We start from the raw sequence: 14,679 nt of genomic DNA, 5'->3' as shown, positions 1-14,679 counted from the left end.
AGGACTTTTAAGATAGTTCTTTGCTTGTAATGCAAACTGTTGCCACAAATATTTGATCGGTGTTCCGTGGAGCCTCACTTTTCACCTCGGGATTCTCTGGTATGGGTGCAGACTTACTTAAGAAATTCAATTAAATACATTGTTTTAAATAATAATAATAATAATAATAGGCCAGCGTCAGCTTCCCACCCCTCCTCCCCCAGGGCTGCCCCAGCTCCATTCTGTCCAATGGCAAGCCCCCAGGGGGAGCTGGCTCGGGCCCTCAGTCCTTGCCCAGATGAAAGTCCCCTAGACTTCAGAGGGAGTTTTGCCCGAGTAAGGGCTGAGGGTCCAAGGCCGTGCAGGAAGGGGTAGCGCCTAGGGCAGGTAAGAGGAAGGAGGAAACACACCCACCCACCCACACCCCGCTGACACTCACGGGCACTGCGGTGGGGGCTCGGGGGCAATGGCAAGCGGCCCGCGCTCCGCTCCTCCTCCCGGCGCTTCAGCACCGCGGACAGCTCCCGCCGCTCCTCCGGCTTCTCGCCGCCTGCCACCCAGGCGCCCGGGGCCAGCGCGGGGCTGGCGGGCGCTGCGGGGGGCGCCCATTTGTTCCGGCCGCGGCTCCTGGCGCCCCGAAGTTTGCCGCGGCCCTGGACGCTCCTGCTGGCCTCCGGCGCGGCTCCCGGCTCCGAGCTCAGCTGCACCACCGTGTTCCGGGACCGGCTGAGCGCGGAGCTGACCGAGCCCATGGCGGCGCGCGGGCCGAGGCAGGCAGAGACCGTGCCCAGGTGCGGGGACCTCGCCCTGCCCGGCTCCTCCCCGCCGCTGGGCCAGGCGGGCGCTTCCTCTCGGCTGCTTTCCGAGCCCGGCAGCGGCGAGGCTTGTCCTCCTGCCGCGCAGCCTCGCCCGCCCCCCGGACCCCGCGCGGCGGGAGCAGCGCCCCGGCTCTGCGCAGCAGAAGTTTGTCCCTGTCCCGGAGAGCCGGCGGGGCGGGGGGGGGGGGGGAGTTGCTCTCGCTTGTCTCTTTCGGGGGGGGGCTCAGTGACAGCCCCACCCCCGGGCTGTAATCGCTGGTAACAGAGGCCAATCCGCTGCACACCCGCCCTCCTTGTTGGGGCACTTTGTGAGCCCTAGTCGTCCTCTCCCGCCTCCACACCCCAGCTGCAGCGGGCTGGCGCTTGGGAAGCAGGGCGGGGAGTTTGCATTTTCTTCTCTCACTGTGAGCGCGCCTCTCCCGCCCGCCCGCCTGCCTGCGCTCCCAGTCCCAGGGGAGCTGCTGTGCCAGGAGGAACTGTGGTGGCCCCAGCTGGCTTTTGGCTCCTCTCCTCCCTCCTCCCCCACGACGCTGCTGCAAGGCGCCTGCTGAGGGTGGAGTCAGACTGGAGGTGGCTGCGGCTCCCCCCACCCCCGCCTCTCTTTTATAAAAGTGGAGAGGCTCATGGACTTGCTTGCTCCCTCCTGGGCTGGGAAGTGGAAGAAGCCAGCCAACAAACCCTGGACATCTTCTAAACACCCACTCAACCTTTCTGCAGCCCAGCCCAACCCCTTTCTGCGTTTGGGGCTGAACAGGCAGTTGATTCAGAATTTGAGAATACAGGATCCACTCTTGATCCATTTCAGGACAGGAGCAGTCTAATATGCCAGTGAGGAATGGGCAGTGTAATAAAAGAGTAGGAGTATAAAAATAATGGATAGGCCTGGGGTGGCTTTGAAAGATGTGATCATACTGCTGGTAAGACACCAGAAGTAAAGTAACATTTTTGCAATTTGTTGCTGCCTTTGTCTTTGGATGTTACATTTATTGTAAAAACAGGCAACGAAAGAGAGAAAAAATAGCTTCTGTGACTTCTGTCATGATTATAAGCAAAGAGGAAAAATAGCCCAGCAATTAGGACCCTCCCTGGGGGTTTGTGAGACCTGGATGCAAGTCCCTCGTTGACCGCAGACTTCCTGTGGAAATTTGAAGTCACTTAGTTTGTCTGTGCCTCAGTTCCCTGCAGGTAAAATGGAGAGAGTAGCACATCCCACTGTCAATGGAATATTGTGAGGATAAATACATTAAAGGCACTAGGATACAGTGATAATGAGGGGGAGAGGGAAGAGACACTGACATCTCTCTAAGGAATGGCTAAGGTGACCATAGTAATGTGGACACACACTTGCCATATTTTGTATTATTTCTCCTGTTTCTTTACAAACACTTGCTGTGCGAGAACTAGCACTAACATTAAATCAATAATAATACAATTACATCAACAAAAAAGCAGCAAAGAGTCCTGTGGCACCTTATAGACTGACAGACATTTTGGAGCATGAGCTTTCGTGGGTGAATAGCTTTTACAGATCCAGACTAACACGGCTACCCCTCTGATACTTAACAAAAAAGAATCCCAGCTGTTCATTGCAGCCTATCATCCCCTGTGTAGACTCTCTTCCCCTTTTCATTCATATAAAGAACCCATCCTCTCCTAAAGAGGCTTATTTCCTTCTCCTAGCTCCCAGTTCTGAGAGCAGCAGGCTCATTTCTCTCTTCTATTATTATGCTGTTATGGTTGAGAGCAAGGCTTCCAAGACAACTCGGTACTGACGTATGCAGCTGTCAATGGGAATTTCCTTTGCTAGGGAAGTACCCTTTATCTGGACAAAAATAGTGCTTTAGTGAATAAAAAGCTAAAGGACAGGATTAGACCAAAGCCTTTTCTTTCTTTGCCCTATGCATTTAGTTAATTGTGTTTTCTCTCAATTTTTCTGTCTCTGTATCTTGTCCTTGGTTCTTCCTTCAGGGATCAGAGCCTCAACAGCAGAGATAACATAACAGGTGGTGAAAATATCTCCCTCCCTGAGGATGTTGCTTCACCAAGAGGGACTGTACTTTTTATAAGCACATAGAGAAGGGAATGAAAAAAAAATCTTTGTGAATGACAATACCATTTCCCAGTTTTGTTTTCAGGTGAGACAGGGGAGTTATTGATTATATTTATTTTAAAGTATTCACTGAAAACATAAAAATGATATAAAGTGAGTGAAGGGGGAGAACAAATTATCTATTCAGCATATAGCAGTGTTATGGGATTATGAAGTGGCACCTTTGTTAAAGTTGCAAAGTAAAGTTTTCCAGAGTTAGGAAAGTCTAAAATTAAATTTACCTATGCAATCTTAAATCTGCCAGTATGTATGTACGCATTGTGATGACAATCTTTAATTGCATTATCACTATGATACTGCACCTCATATTCATCACAGTGATATTAGGATATGATTATGACATAATTATAATGTATTTTATACAAGAAATCATGTGAGATGCCAGTTAAAAGGTTATGATTTGCTGAATATGATTATCCTATTTGTATGCATGTATCCTTTTAGTATCTGAAGTTAGAAATATTGGCTATGTATCTGTATTTCAAATGTAGTTACACCTAGATAACGCCCACTAGACAAGAGGCTTTCTGTCTAGATAGGTAGGTGGGAAAGGGCCTATTAAGGGCACTGAGCCATTAGGGAAAAAAACACAGGCCTTCCTGAGAAGGCTACAGACAGCCTGCAAGTAATGGCTGCTATGAGTATTCAAAGACATGTGATGTGACCACATGTCTCTAGACTCTATCTTGGGATGTCAGTGTTTTTCCACAGACCAGTCTGGGAACCAAGCTTTGAAACAAAGGGTTCCAGTCACATGCAAAAGCTAAATAAGGTGAGAAGTGATATCATCTGGTGTTCTTTGCTCCCCTCACAAGAAGACTCCTGGAAACACCTGAGAAACAAAGACTGAACTGGGGGAAGTGCTGGACCCGACTAAAGGGATTTGTAGCCTGTGAATGAAACACCTGGGGATTCCAAGCTGTAAAGAAAGTGCAGCTTGCCACTTAAGAATCTGCAGCCTGCTTGTATTATCTCTTTGGGTATGAATAGCAGTTTCTCACCCTATTACATTTAATTTTCATTTTTTGTTTATTTGCTAGGTAATCTGCTTTGATCTGTTTGCTATCATTTATAATCCATCTTTTGTAGTTAATAAACTTTTTTTTTTTTACTGTATCTAAACCAGTGTCTGGGAATCATAACCCAGGGGCAAAAAGCTATTGCATATTCCTCTCCATATTGAGGAAGGAGGTGAATTTTATGAGTTTATGCTGTACAGTTCCCTGTGCAGCACAAGACAGTATAATTTTGGGTTTGTACTCCAGAGGGGGTGCGTGCCTGAAGAGCTGAGATTAGGTTTCCCATGCAGGGGCTGGTTAGAGAGCCTGCTTGTAACCACAGCTGGTTATGTCCCTACCTGTATGTATGCTGGTGAAAGTGCAGGCTGGAAGGCTTTGTAGTTCTCACAGCAATATGGTGTGAGAAGGCGCCCAGACTGATGGGTCAGAGGGCTCAGTGGTACTCCACTTCCAGGTGGCTCCCCAGGGGGAATCCATCACAATCACATACTATTTGTTCTTGTTTGGGTCATCAGCAGCGTTTTACCCCAAGGATCTTAATATACTCAGCACCAAGTTATGATAATTGGGCTACACATTTACCCTAACTATAAGATCAATTGTAAAAGATATTTCAAAATTCATAAAATTCTACAATAATCTATACAAACAAATGCTGATGGAAAGTGGCCAAGTTGTTTTCAATAATGAATGTTATAAACAGGTGCAAGAAAACCAGACACAGAAACTAAATTAAGAAAGAAAAAAAGCACCCCACATTAAAATGATTCAAGGACTATGTTGAAGTCATTCTTGGTAAAAACAAGATATGCAACCAGAAATTAATGAAACAACATTGGTGTGTTGGATATTTGTCTAATTAGTGAACAAGCAATGAGGATGTTGTATACCACAGCACTCCATTTTTGGGTCCTTAAAAAACAGACAGAAGAAAGATGAAAGAATAGAGAGGCTACTAAAGCAAGTTTCACTATCAGGGATAGTGCCCCCCCATTCTCTCCTGGGATCCCAGGCCTTCATCACCCTGCTCCTGAGCAGGGCTGCCCAGAGGATTCCGGGGGCCCGGGGTCTTCGGCGGCGGGGGGCCCTTCCCTTCCGGGACCCGCCGCCGAAGCGCAGCCCGGTCTTCGGCGGTAATTCGGCGGAGGGGGGCCCCCGCCGCGGGTCTTCAGGGCACTTCGGCGGCGGGTCCAGGAACGGAAGGGCCCCCCGCCGCCGAAGACCGGGCTGAACTTCGGCGGCGGGTCCCGCTCCGTCTTCAGCGGTAATTCACCAGCGGGGGGTCCTTCCGCCCCGGAGCGGAAGGACCCGCCGCCGGCGAAGACCGGGAGCGGCAGAAGCTCCTGCGCCCGGCCGCACAAGAGTTTGCCGGGCACCCCGGAGCGAGTAAGGGACCCCACTCCAGGGGCCCCGAAAAACTCTGGTGGGGGCCCCCGTGGGGCTCGGGGCCTGGGGCAAATTGCACCTCTTGCCCCCCCCCCTCTGGGCGGCCCTGCTCCTGAGAGCTGTCTTGACCAGACCAGGCCAGAGAGAGGGACCCAGATAAGATCACTCCAGCTGAATCTCAACCATCACCTGGGATTAAATGGAATCTGAATAGCAGCAGCAGCAAAGACATCTCCAGCACATCTCAACTGACAACTTCTCTTTTTCCCCAAAAGTTACTACCATCTTTGATACTAACCAAGAGACTGTCCAACAAGTGGGGGAGGAGCAAGTTCCTTCTAAAACTCTCTCCACCTAAAGGGAAACAAAAATAGTAAAATCAAATCTTTACTTAATACTTTACATTTCAAATTATTCAACTGTTTTAATTCTTTTTTTCCCTGTCTTTAATAAAAGATTACAAGGATTTTTAATGATGTTTGACATGGTACTAAGCAGGCAGAGGTTTCTGTATCTCAAACCCTGGACCTCATTTAACACTGTTCAATCTTGGTCAGTGACTAGGTTATGTTAACACCTTTGTCCTACAGTGGTGGATTTAGAGTTAGTGGGGCCCTATGCTCAGCTTCATTTTTGGGGCCCCTCCTTGGGACCCAGCCAAGAAAAAGAACATTCTCTTATCTCCCCCACATCCATTTTTCATGCTTTTTTTCTTCATTGTTCTCCTATAAGTAATAGGAAGTAAATGAAAATAAAGTGAGGTACCTTGATTGTTTTTGTAGTCTAACTTATTTTTCCACAGACTAGTTGAAAATCGCTGAGGGTCTCGGCAGACCACTTAATGATCTTTCCAAATATTGTTTGTACCATTAGCTAACTAATGTAAGTGCTTTGTAAAGTGCTTTGGATAAGAGCGCTTTGTAAAAAAATGTTGGGGTATGGGGTCTGGCCAGGACTTAGGGTGGGGGAGGGGGCTCAGGGCTGGGGGTGCAGAGTCTGGTAGGAAGTTAGGGTGCAGGAGGGGGCTCAAGGCTGGGGCAGAGGGTTGGGGGGGTGTAGCACTTACCTGGGGCAGGTCCCGTTTGGTGCAAGAGGTGCAGGTGGGGATGTGGGGGTGTGTGCAGGAGTCAGTGTGGGCAGAGGGTGTGGGGGGTTGCAGGAGTCAGGAAGGGCAGGGGGTTGGGGGCATGTGAGAGGGGTGCAGGAGTCAGGGCTGGGAGTGTGTGAGGGGGTGCAGGAGTCAGGGAGGGCAGGTGGCTAGGTGTGTGTGAGGGGGGTACAGGGTCTGGAAGGAAGTTAAGGTGCAGGAGCAGGCTGGGGGTTGGGGTGCAGGGTCTGGCCAGGAGTTAGGATGCAGGAGGGGGCTCAGGGTAGGGGCAGGAGGTTGGGGTGTGGCACACTTACCTGGGGCAGCTCCCATTTGGTGCAAGAGGTGCAGGTGGGAATGTGAGGGGGGGTGCAGGAGCTCCCATTTGGTGCCCAGAGTTGGGGTGAGGATGTGGGGAGGCAGAGGAGTCAAGGCATAAGGTGTGGGGGGGCTGGGTATGTGTCAGGAAGGGCAGGGGGCTGGGTGTGCGTGCGGGGGCCCTGCCTTTGCTCCATCCTGCCCCAATTCCACCCCCTTTGCCAAGGCCCCGCCCCTGCCTCTTCTCCACTTCCTCTCCAGAGCATGTTGCAGCCCTGCTCCTCCCACTCCCTCCCAGAGTGACCTGAGCATCAATAAACAGCTATTTGGCTGCAGGGGAAGCACTGGGAGGGGAGGGGGGAACATGGCACGCTTGGGGAAGAGGTGGGGGAAGGGGAGCTTGACCACAGGTGAGTGCAAAGCCTGCAGCAGGAGCTGGCAGGACCAAGCTTCTTCCCCCGCAACTGCCTGGCCCTGGGGCCTTCTGTCGGAGAAAAACTCAGTTCTCGCTTTTTCGTTTGGGTGCAGCAAAATCAAATACTTTATTCTTTCTCTAGTAATTACAATAGAGGGAGGGAGTGCCCTAGGACACAGGGTCGCCCCAGTCCCGGACAGGTCTCTCAACTAGTAAACAATTACAGCAAGCATTTATACCTTTATTACAGACAATAACTAGCAATAATACCGACAATAATGAGCAACAACTGCATTTTGTTTATACATAAGCCATCCTGCTATCTATTTTTCTCACTCCTAGAAGACACCAGTCTGCATATTTGGTTATCAGTTGCAAGGTCATAATAACTTTTTACACAGTTCTTTCCCTCTCGCTTCACACCATCCTCGCTTCTACAAGTCTCACGTCATTAGGGTTACAGCTGGCCTAACTCTTTATCTCTATTAGCTTGACTCTTGCTAACTGACTGACATGCATTAAAATCCCCTTCAAATCCTTGTTAATTCTTTCCCTACTTCCACACCTCTGTCATTGGGGAGCCCCGTGCCAGGGCACCCTGTGTTTCACTGCAAATCCACCTCTGCTACGCCATCTAAATTAATACAACAGACCTATACTACATATTCCTTTAGCTGGCTGTAGAGTCTAACATATAGCAAAAGTAGACTGTTATTCTCTTTGTGGACCAGATTCTGAAAGAGGAGATGACAAACACTTTGCCAGTGGTGTGTATAACTATTTGTGAGAGTCATTGAGCAATGAGTATAAGGATTATTAAGTTCCGTTCCTAGTTCTGGGAGGGAAGTGTTATCTAGTAGCTAGAGCAGTAGTTACAGTCAGCATAGGTGAGTACACAAAGCTGGCAGCTTCATCCTGAAAGTTATTGTGGCAAAGTGGCTTTAACTTGGGGCTGTCATATAACAAGATATAGATTCTAGTCCCAGCTCTGCCTGAAGGGACCTTGTGCAACCACTCTGTTTTCTTATTTCTAAAATGAGTGGAAGATATTTTGCCTGCCTTCTAAGGTAAGAAACCATAGTCAGTAATAAGGGTGGTGATGAATGGCACAGAAATATTTTCACCAGTCAGCAGAAGTGAGACCTTGGCCAAATGATAGCTAGAGAGAATCTCTCTGTGCATGAGGATTTTGCCCCTCATATGGGCAGGCATAACAGGGCTGACAGCTACATGGGAGAGTGACGTTAGGGGACTGGAAGAACGAGCAGGAGTGAGGGGAAGGAAGAGCAAGGGCAGACAAAAGAGGGCCGTGGATACTCCCCCAGAAACATGGGTGGCAAGTTTGTAGAAATTTTGGTGGTGCCCAGAACCCACCCACCCCCAACTCCACCCCCCATACTCTGCCCCCACCTGCCTAAGGCTCTGGGCGGGGTTTCGGGGGGAGGTCTGGAGTGCAGGTCCTGGGCTGTGGATTAGGGTGCAGGCTTTGGGATGGAGTTTGGGTGCAGGCTCTGGGCTGGGGGTGTAGGAAGGGGTGAGGGATGCAGGCTCTGGGAGGGAGTTTGGGGATAGGAGGGAGTGCAGGGTGAGGGCTGTGGGGCTGAGGATGAGGGGTTCATGATGCAGGGGGGCTCAGGGTTGGGGCAGAGGATCATGGTGCGGGGGGGATGAGGGCTCTGGCTGGGGCATGAGGGGCTTATGTTGCAGGAGGGGGCTCAGGGCTAGGGCAGAGATTTGGGGTGTGGGGTGAGGGCTGTGGGCTGTCGGGGGGCTCAGGGCTGGGGTTGAGGATTAGGGTGCGGAGGAATGAGGGCTCTGGCTGGGGATGAGGGGTTTGGGGCATTAGGGAGGCTCAGGAATAGGGCGGAAGCACAGGGTAAGGGCAGCCTGCCCTGCCATTAGTGAATGGCAGGCGCTAGGACCCTGGGGCAGCAGACAGCCGTTCTGCCGGGAGCGGATCTCTGGCAGCACAGAGCAGGCAGGGGAGAGACCCGCGTGCTGCTTTCTGTCAGGCAGGGATGCGGTGGGGCGAGGGGAGATCTGCGGGGGCCAGGGCCCGATCCAGGCAGGGCCAGGGGAGAGACCCAGCTCCAAATATTGCTGGAGCAGGGCACCCGGCCCTGAATATTCTTGGAGCCCGGGCACCGCAAACATATATAACCTGCTGCCCATGCCCAGAAATGCTCCCACATGGAGGAGCCCACAAATGCTAGAACAGCTGAGATTCACTGGAAAGTCTTTCCTTGTGATAAAGAGCAAGATCCTCAGCACATAAAGGAAGCAACTTTGTTGTGGCAGAACTAGCCCCTGCACTCTGGATCAATCCGCTGCTCTAGTTCTCCCTATGGCCCCTCTAGAGAAGCAGATATCAATCCACAGGGGGAGCCAGAATGCAGGTGCAGCAGGGCAGGGCTCCTAAGTCAGCTGCTTCTTATGTTGACAATCAAGGGGTTCGGCAGCAAGTTTGTGTGTTATACAATAAACGTTTTAAAAATCCATTGCCCCCAAATGTTATGCCTTAGTGCCCCTGCAAATTCCATACTTCACTTGAAATTTTGTACACAAAAAACCCCTCCCCAAAATTAGCATAACCCTAATTAGCTAAAATGGTCATAACAATTATGATAAACACATGAAAAGTTAATTGTATATAAGTATTCCTGGGAATAACAGCCACACTTCATATAATCTATAAAAATCCCCTGTGGTTATGGAGAGATGTATATCATACTGACTCTATGGTCTAGTTTCCATGTAACTTTTCCATCAGAGCAGTTGTTTATTAGATCATGCTATATAGTTCATATTGCACTCCAGTTAACAGCCCTTTAAAAAAAACTTAGATCATGCAATACCAAACTACTGTAAGGCTTTTATGCATAGGACTTGTTTACATGGATTTCTATTTCTTTTAATTTGGCTCATGCTGAAGACAGTGTAAATCACTGCTCACAAACAAACAATTCCTTAGGCTGAATGAGTTAATTCTGTCATGGTCAGGACACAAACCTACATCTGCAGACAGGCTGTGTAATTTAACAATTCATAGATTCCAAGGCCTGAAAGGACAATCATGTTCAAACAATCATGACCACAAAGGAACTCAAACTTTCAGTCTTCCAATCTAACATTGGATGCCTTGTCTATTAGGCTATAAAAACAACAAAAATAAGTACTCCTTAAATAAATAAAATATTGAAAGCATGCTTTGGAAATAACCAGCTCTCATCCATTGTGGGTCTTTCCCAATCTGCTCTAAAACAGAGTTCTCTCTCACACACACACACACCCCATTCCTGGGGCTAGGTTTTATTACAAACAAGGCAACACAATTCACCTTTAAGTTTTCTATCCAGGCTTGGCCATTCCTAGGGTTCTCAGACCTGCACTGTCCACCTCCTATACTCATTCACTCACACACTCTAGACAGCTACTCCATCTTCCCTTATATATAGATAGGTTAATAAGCTACCTGCCTACACTACAATTACACACTATATTACTCTGGGACCCTGCCACCTCACAGAGTCCTAGACTCCAGCTCCAGCCCCAGCCATAATGGATACACCACAATTAAACAGCCCCTTAGCCCAAGCCCTGCAAGCAGGGGCCAGCCACAAGTGTGTAATTGTAGTGTAGACATACTTAAAGAGTCATCAGAACCCACTTAACCCTCTCCCAGCAGGATCAACACCTGCTAATAAGATGAGGCATTTGATGTTAACGACAACTTTGGGCTAAATTTTTAAGAGCATGTAAGTGCCTAAAGATGCAAATCAATGGGAATCTAGCATTTGAAAATCCAGAAGGCATCTATCTGCATCTTGAGGTGTGCAAGTACCTTTGAAAATCTGGTCCCTTACCTCTAAAAAGGGAGAGTTTAGATTATATACTCATCATCTGCTTCACATACTTAGCATACTGCAGTATTTCACCTACATGTACGTGATTACTATGTTTTATACACATATATCAAATTCAGAAAAGCAACGTCAAAATCAGAGTCAGAATTAGAACACTGGATCTGAAGTGACACTGCCATTTAACAGTGGAATAGCCCAGGGCTATTGTCCATATGTGCTGCAGTCATGAGATCTGAAACTGCGAGGATCACTAAGGACACAGCTGAGTATGTTCAAACTATAAATCTTTATTAGTAGAAGTTAACAACACGCATGTACTGTGGCTTAAATGGATCTCAGCTCTGTCCTGTGTGTGTGTGTGTAATATATATATATATATATATATTACAGACCAGTCAGCTTAATTTCTGTACCCGAAAAGATAATGGAGCAAATAATTAAGCAATCAGTTTGTAAACATCTAGAAGATAATAAGGTGATAAGTAACGGTCAGCATGGATTGTCAAGAACACCAACCTGATAGCTTTCTTTGACAGGGTAACAAGCCTTGTGGATGCGGGTAGATGTGGTATATCTTGACTTTAGTAAAGCTTTTGATTCTGTCTCACATGACCTTCTCATAAACAAACTAAGGAAATGCAATCTAGATGGAGCTACTATAAGCTGGGTGCATAACTGGTTGGAAAACCATTCCCAGAGAGTAGTTATCAATGGTTCACAGTCATGCTGGAAGGGTATAATGAGTGGGGTCCCACAGGGATCAGTTCTGGGTCCGGTTCTGTTCAATATCTTCATCAACGATTTAGATAATGGTATAGAGAGTATACTTTTAAAGTTTGCAGATGATACCAAGCTGGGAGGGGTTGCCAGTGCTTTGGAGGATAGGATTAAAGTTCAAAATGATCTGGACAAACTGGAGAAATGGTCTAAAGTAAATAGGATGAAATTCAATGAGGACAAATGCAAAGTACTCCACTTAGGAAGGAACAATCAGTTGCACACAAGAACACTTCAGTCTCTCTGGTCATTCAACAACAGACCTAAAAGAGGCTATTCTTCAACAAAAAAAACTTCAAAAACAGACTCCAATGTGAAACTGTAGAACTGGAATTAATTTGCAAACTGGATACCATCAGATTTGGTCTGAATAAAGACTGGGATTGGTTGGGTCATTACAAAACCTAAACTTAATTTCCCCATTACTAATTTCTCCCTACTGTTACTCACACCTTCTTGTCAACTGTCTGTAATGGGCCACTCTCTCACCACTTCAAAAGTTATTTTTATTCCCTTGGTATCCTGCTGTTAACTGATTTATCTCGTTAGAATGACTTCACACTTAGTAAAGAAACCCCCATCCTTTCATGTATTTATACCTGCTCCTGTATTTTTCACTTCATGCATCTGATGAAGTGGGCTCTAGCCCACGAAAGCTTATGCCCCAATAAATTTGTTAATCTCTAAGGTGCAACAAGGACTCCTCATTGTTTTTACATACAAAATGGGAAATGACTGCCTAGGAAGGAGTACTGAGGAAAGGGATCTAGGTGTCATAGTGGACCACAAGCTAAATATGAGTCAACAGTGTAACACTATTGCAAAAAAAGTGAATATCATTCTGGGATGTTTAAGCAGGAGTGTTGTAAGCAAGATACGAGAAGTAATTCTTCCGCTATACTCCATGCTGATTAGGCCTTAACTGGAGTATTGTGTCAAGTTCTGGGTTCCACATTTCAGGAAGGATCTGAACAAATTGGGGAGAAGAATGACAAAAATGATTAAAGGTCTAGAAAACATGGCCTATGAGGGAAGATTGAAAATAACTGGGTTTGTTTAGTCTGGAAAAGAGAAGACTGAAAGGGGACATGATAACAGTTTTCAAGAACGTAAAAGGTTGTTACAAGGAGGAGGGAGAAAAATTGTTCTTAACTTCTGAGGATAAGACAAGAAGCAATGGGCTTAAATTGCAGCAAGAGAGGTTTAGGTTGGACATTAGGGAAAAACTTCCTGTCAGGGTGGTTAAACACTGGAATAAATTGCCTAGGGAGGCTGTGGAATCTCCATCATTTGAAAATTTTTAAAGCAGGTTAGACAAACACCTGTCAGGAATGGTCTAGATAATACTTCTTCCTGCCATGAGTGCAGGGAACTGGACTAGATGACCAGTCTCAAGGTCCCTTGCAGTCCTATGATTCTATGCATCTACAGCTGTCTGCCAGTGGGTGATACCTCAACATTTTGCATATGTAATCCTAAAGACACAGCACACAGTATTATACATGCACAACAGTTTTGGAACCCAAATTAAATCATTAAAGAAATAAACAGACCTGAAAGTTGGTGAGATGGAAAGATGTAATATATAAACTTAGCAAAAATCACAAAGACTTTTTGTCATCAATAATTTTCCTTTTGCTTTCATAGAAGATATTTACAGATTAATAAGAGCTCTCATCCTCACAGCCAAGCTTCTGGCTCCTCCTACTCCTATAATGAGGTCATCTTAACCATATGTTTATGACATCACAAGAAAATTACGATGCCACAAACAGCTGTGACAGACATAGTCCTCTACACCTGTATTCTCAAACAAATAGCTCTTAACACCTCTATTTTGTAGTTTATTTGAGTTATCTCACCCACCTCTGCCCTTACAGTCCCATGCAGCAACTCTATTTACAGTGACAATTTACAAATATCACCCCCTTCTGCGAGGTAAAAAAGATCTCTTCACACAGTGATCTCCCTTTACCCTGGCCCTGCTACCCTCTCTTTCTTTCTGCCTTTACACTTCCTTCCTGTGCACCATTCTAATCTTTCATTAATGGGTTAACTAGCTTGTTAGCTCCCTCAGCTCAGACTGGTCTAGTAATTAGTCTCAGCTTCCAGCAATCAGGCCCTCTTCCAGGAAAACTAATTAGACTTACAGTGACCAGAGTGCTGGTTCTGCTGCTGGTTCTCAGCACTCTGGCACCGTAGCTTTATGACTTACCAGCAGGATCTGGCAGTCGCATATGTGCTTGTGTGGGTCTCTTCTAGATCAGGAAATTTTAGATGGAATTTTTTTTGTCAGAAAATGCTGATTTGTCAAAACTGACATTTTTGTGGGAATGTATCCAGTTCAATGCAAAAAGTTTGTCAGGATGGAATGGTGGTTAGGCTACTCAGCTAGGATGTAAGAAACTCCGGTTCAAATCCTGGGTTCGTGTTGCCTCTCTCCCATATGAGTGCCCTAATCACCATGCTATAGAGTCAGTCTCTTTTCCACTTTATATACATAATTAAATATTGAGTGGTCCAGAGTGAGACTCTACCATGATAACCCAGTTAGTTCTCTCTGTAATTTATTTATATATATATATGTATATATATATATATATATATATATATATATATATATATATATATATATATATATATATATATACACACACACACACACACACAAAATCTCAACATTCAATGGTCTTGGTTTCATCTTGATGCCAAACTGGAAATTTTTTGAAAATCTCAAAAAGTTTCCCAGGGCAGGAAAACCATTTCCCACCTAGATCTATTTTCTTCCCCTCTTTTTACTCCCCTGCCTCTGTTCCCCTCTCCTTTTGTCTTTGCCTTTAGTAAATCCCCTCCTAACAAAACCTCACCTCATCCCAAAAATGAACAAACGCGACGTTTGCTGCAATC

At 46.6% G+C, this 14,679-nt stretch overlaps 1 protein-coding gene and 1 long non-coding RNA gene across 2 annotated transcripts in view; both read right to left on the bottom strand.

Annotated features, from left to right (window-relative positions):
- PDE1C (phosphodiesterase 1C) overlaps positions 1 to 457 on the bottom strand; it is a 548,714-nt gene extending 548,257 nt beyond the window's left edge. The window contains exon 1 of the mRNA XM_045004983.1: positions 419 to 457. The gene's annotated coding sequence lies outside the window, so the exon portion shown is untranslated. The remainder of the gene's footprint in view (positions 1 to 418) is intronic.
- A 1,227-nt stretch (positions 458 to 1,684) lies between these two features.
- LOC123362891 lies at positions 1,685 to 13,468 on the bottom strand. The gene is made up of 3 exons (XR_006576626.1): positions 13,326 to 13,468; positions 5,611 to 5,666; positions 1,685 to 1,976 (listed from the first exon to the last, which is right to left on the bottom strand). It is a non-coding gene; the product is annotated as an uncharacterized LOC123362891 (long non-coding RNA).
- Positions 13,469 to 14,679: the final 1,211 nt, after the last annotated feature.

This window comes from Mauremys mutica, chromosome 2 (genome assembly GCF_020497125.1).
Source record: "Mauremys mutica isolate MM-2020 ecotype Southern chromosome 2, ASM2049712v1, whole genome shotgun sequence".
NCBI classification, from domain to species: domain Eukaryota; kingdom Metazoa; phylum Chordata; order Testudines; family Geoemydidae; genus Mauremys; species Mauremys mutica.
The sequence above is the reverse complement of the archived record's forward strand: the minus strand, read 5'-3'. Positions and strand labels throughout refer to the sequence as shown.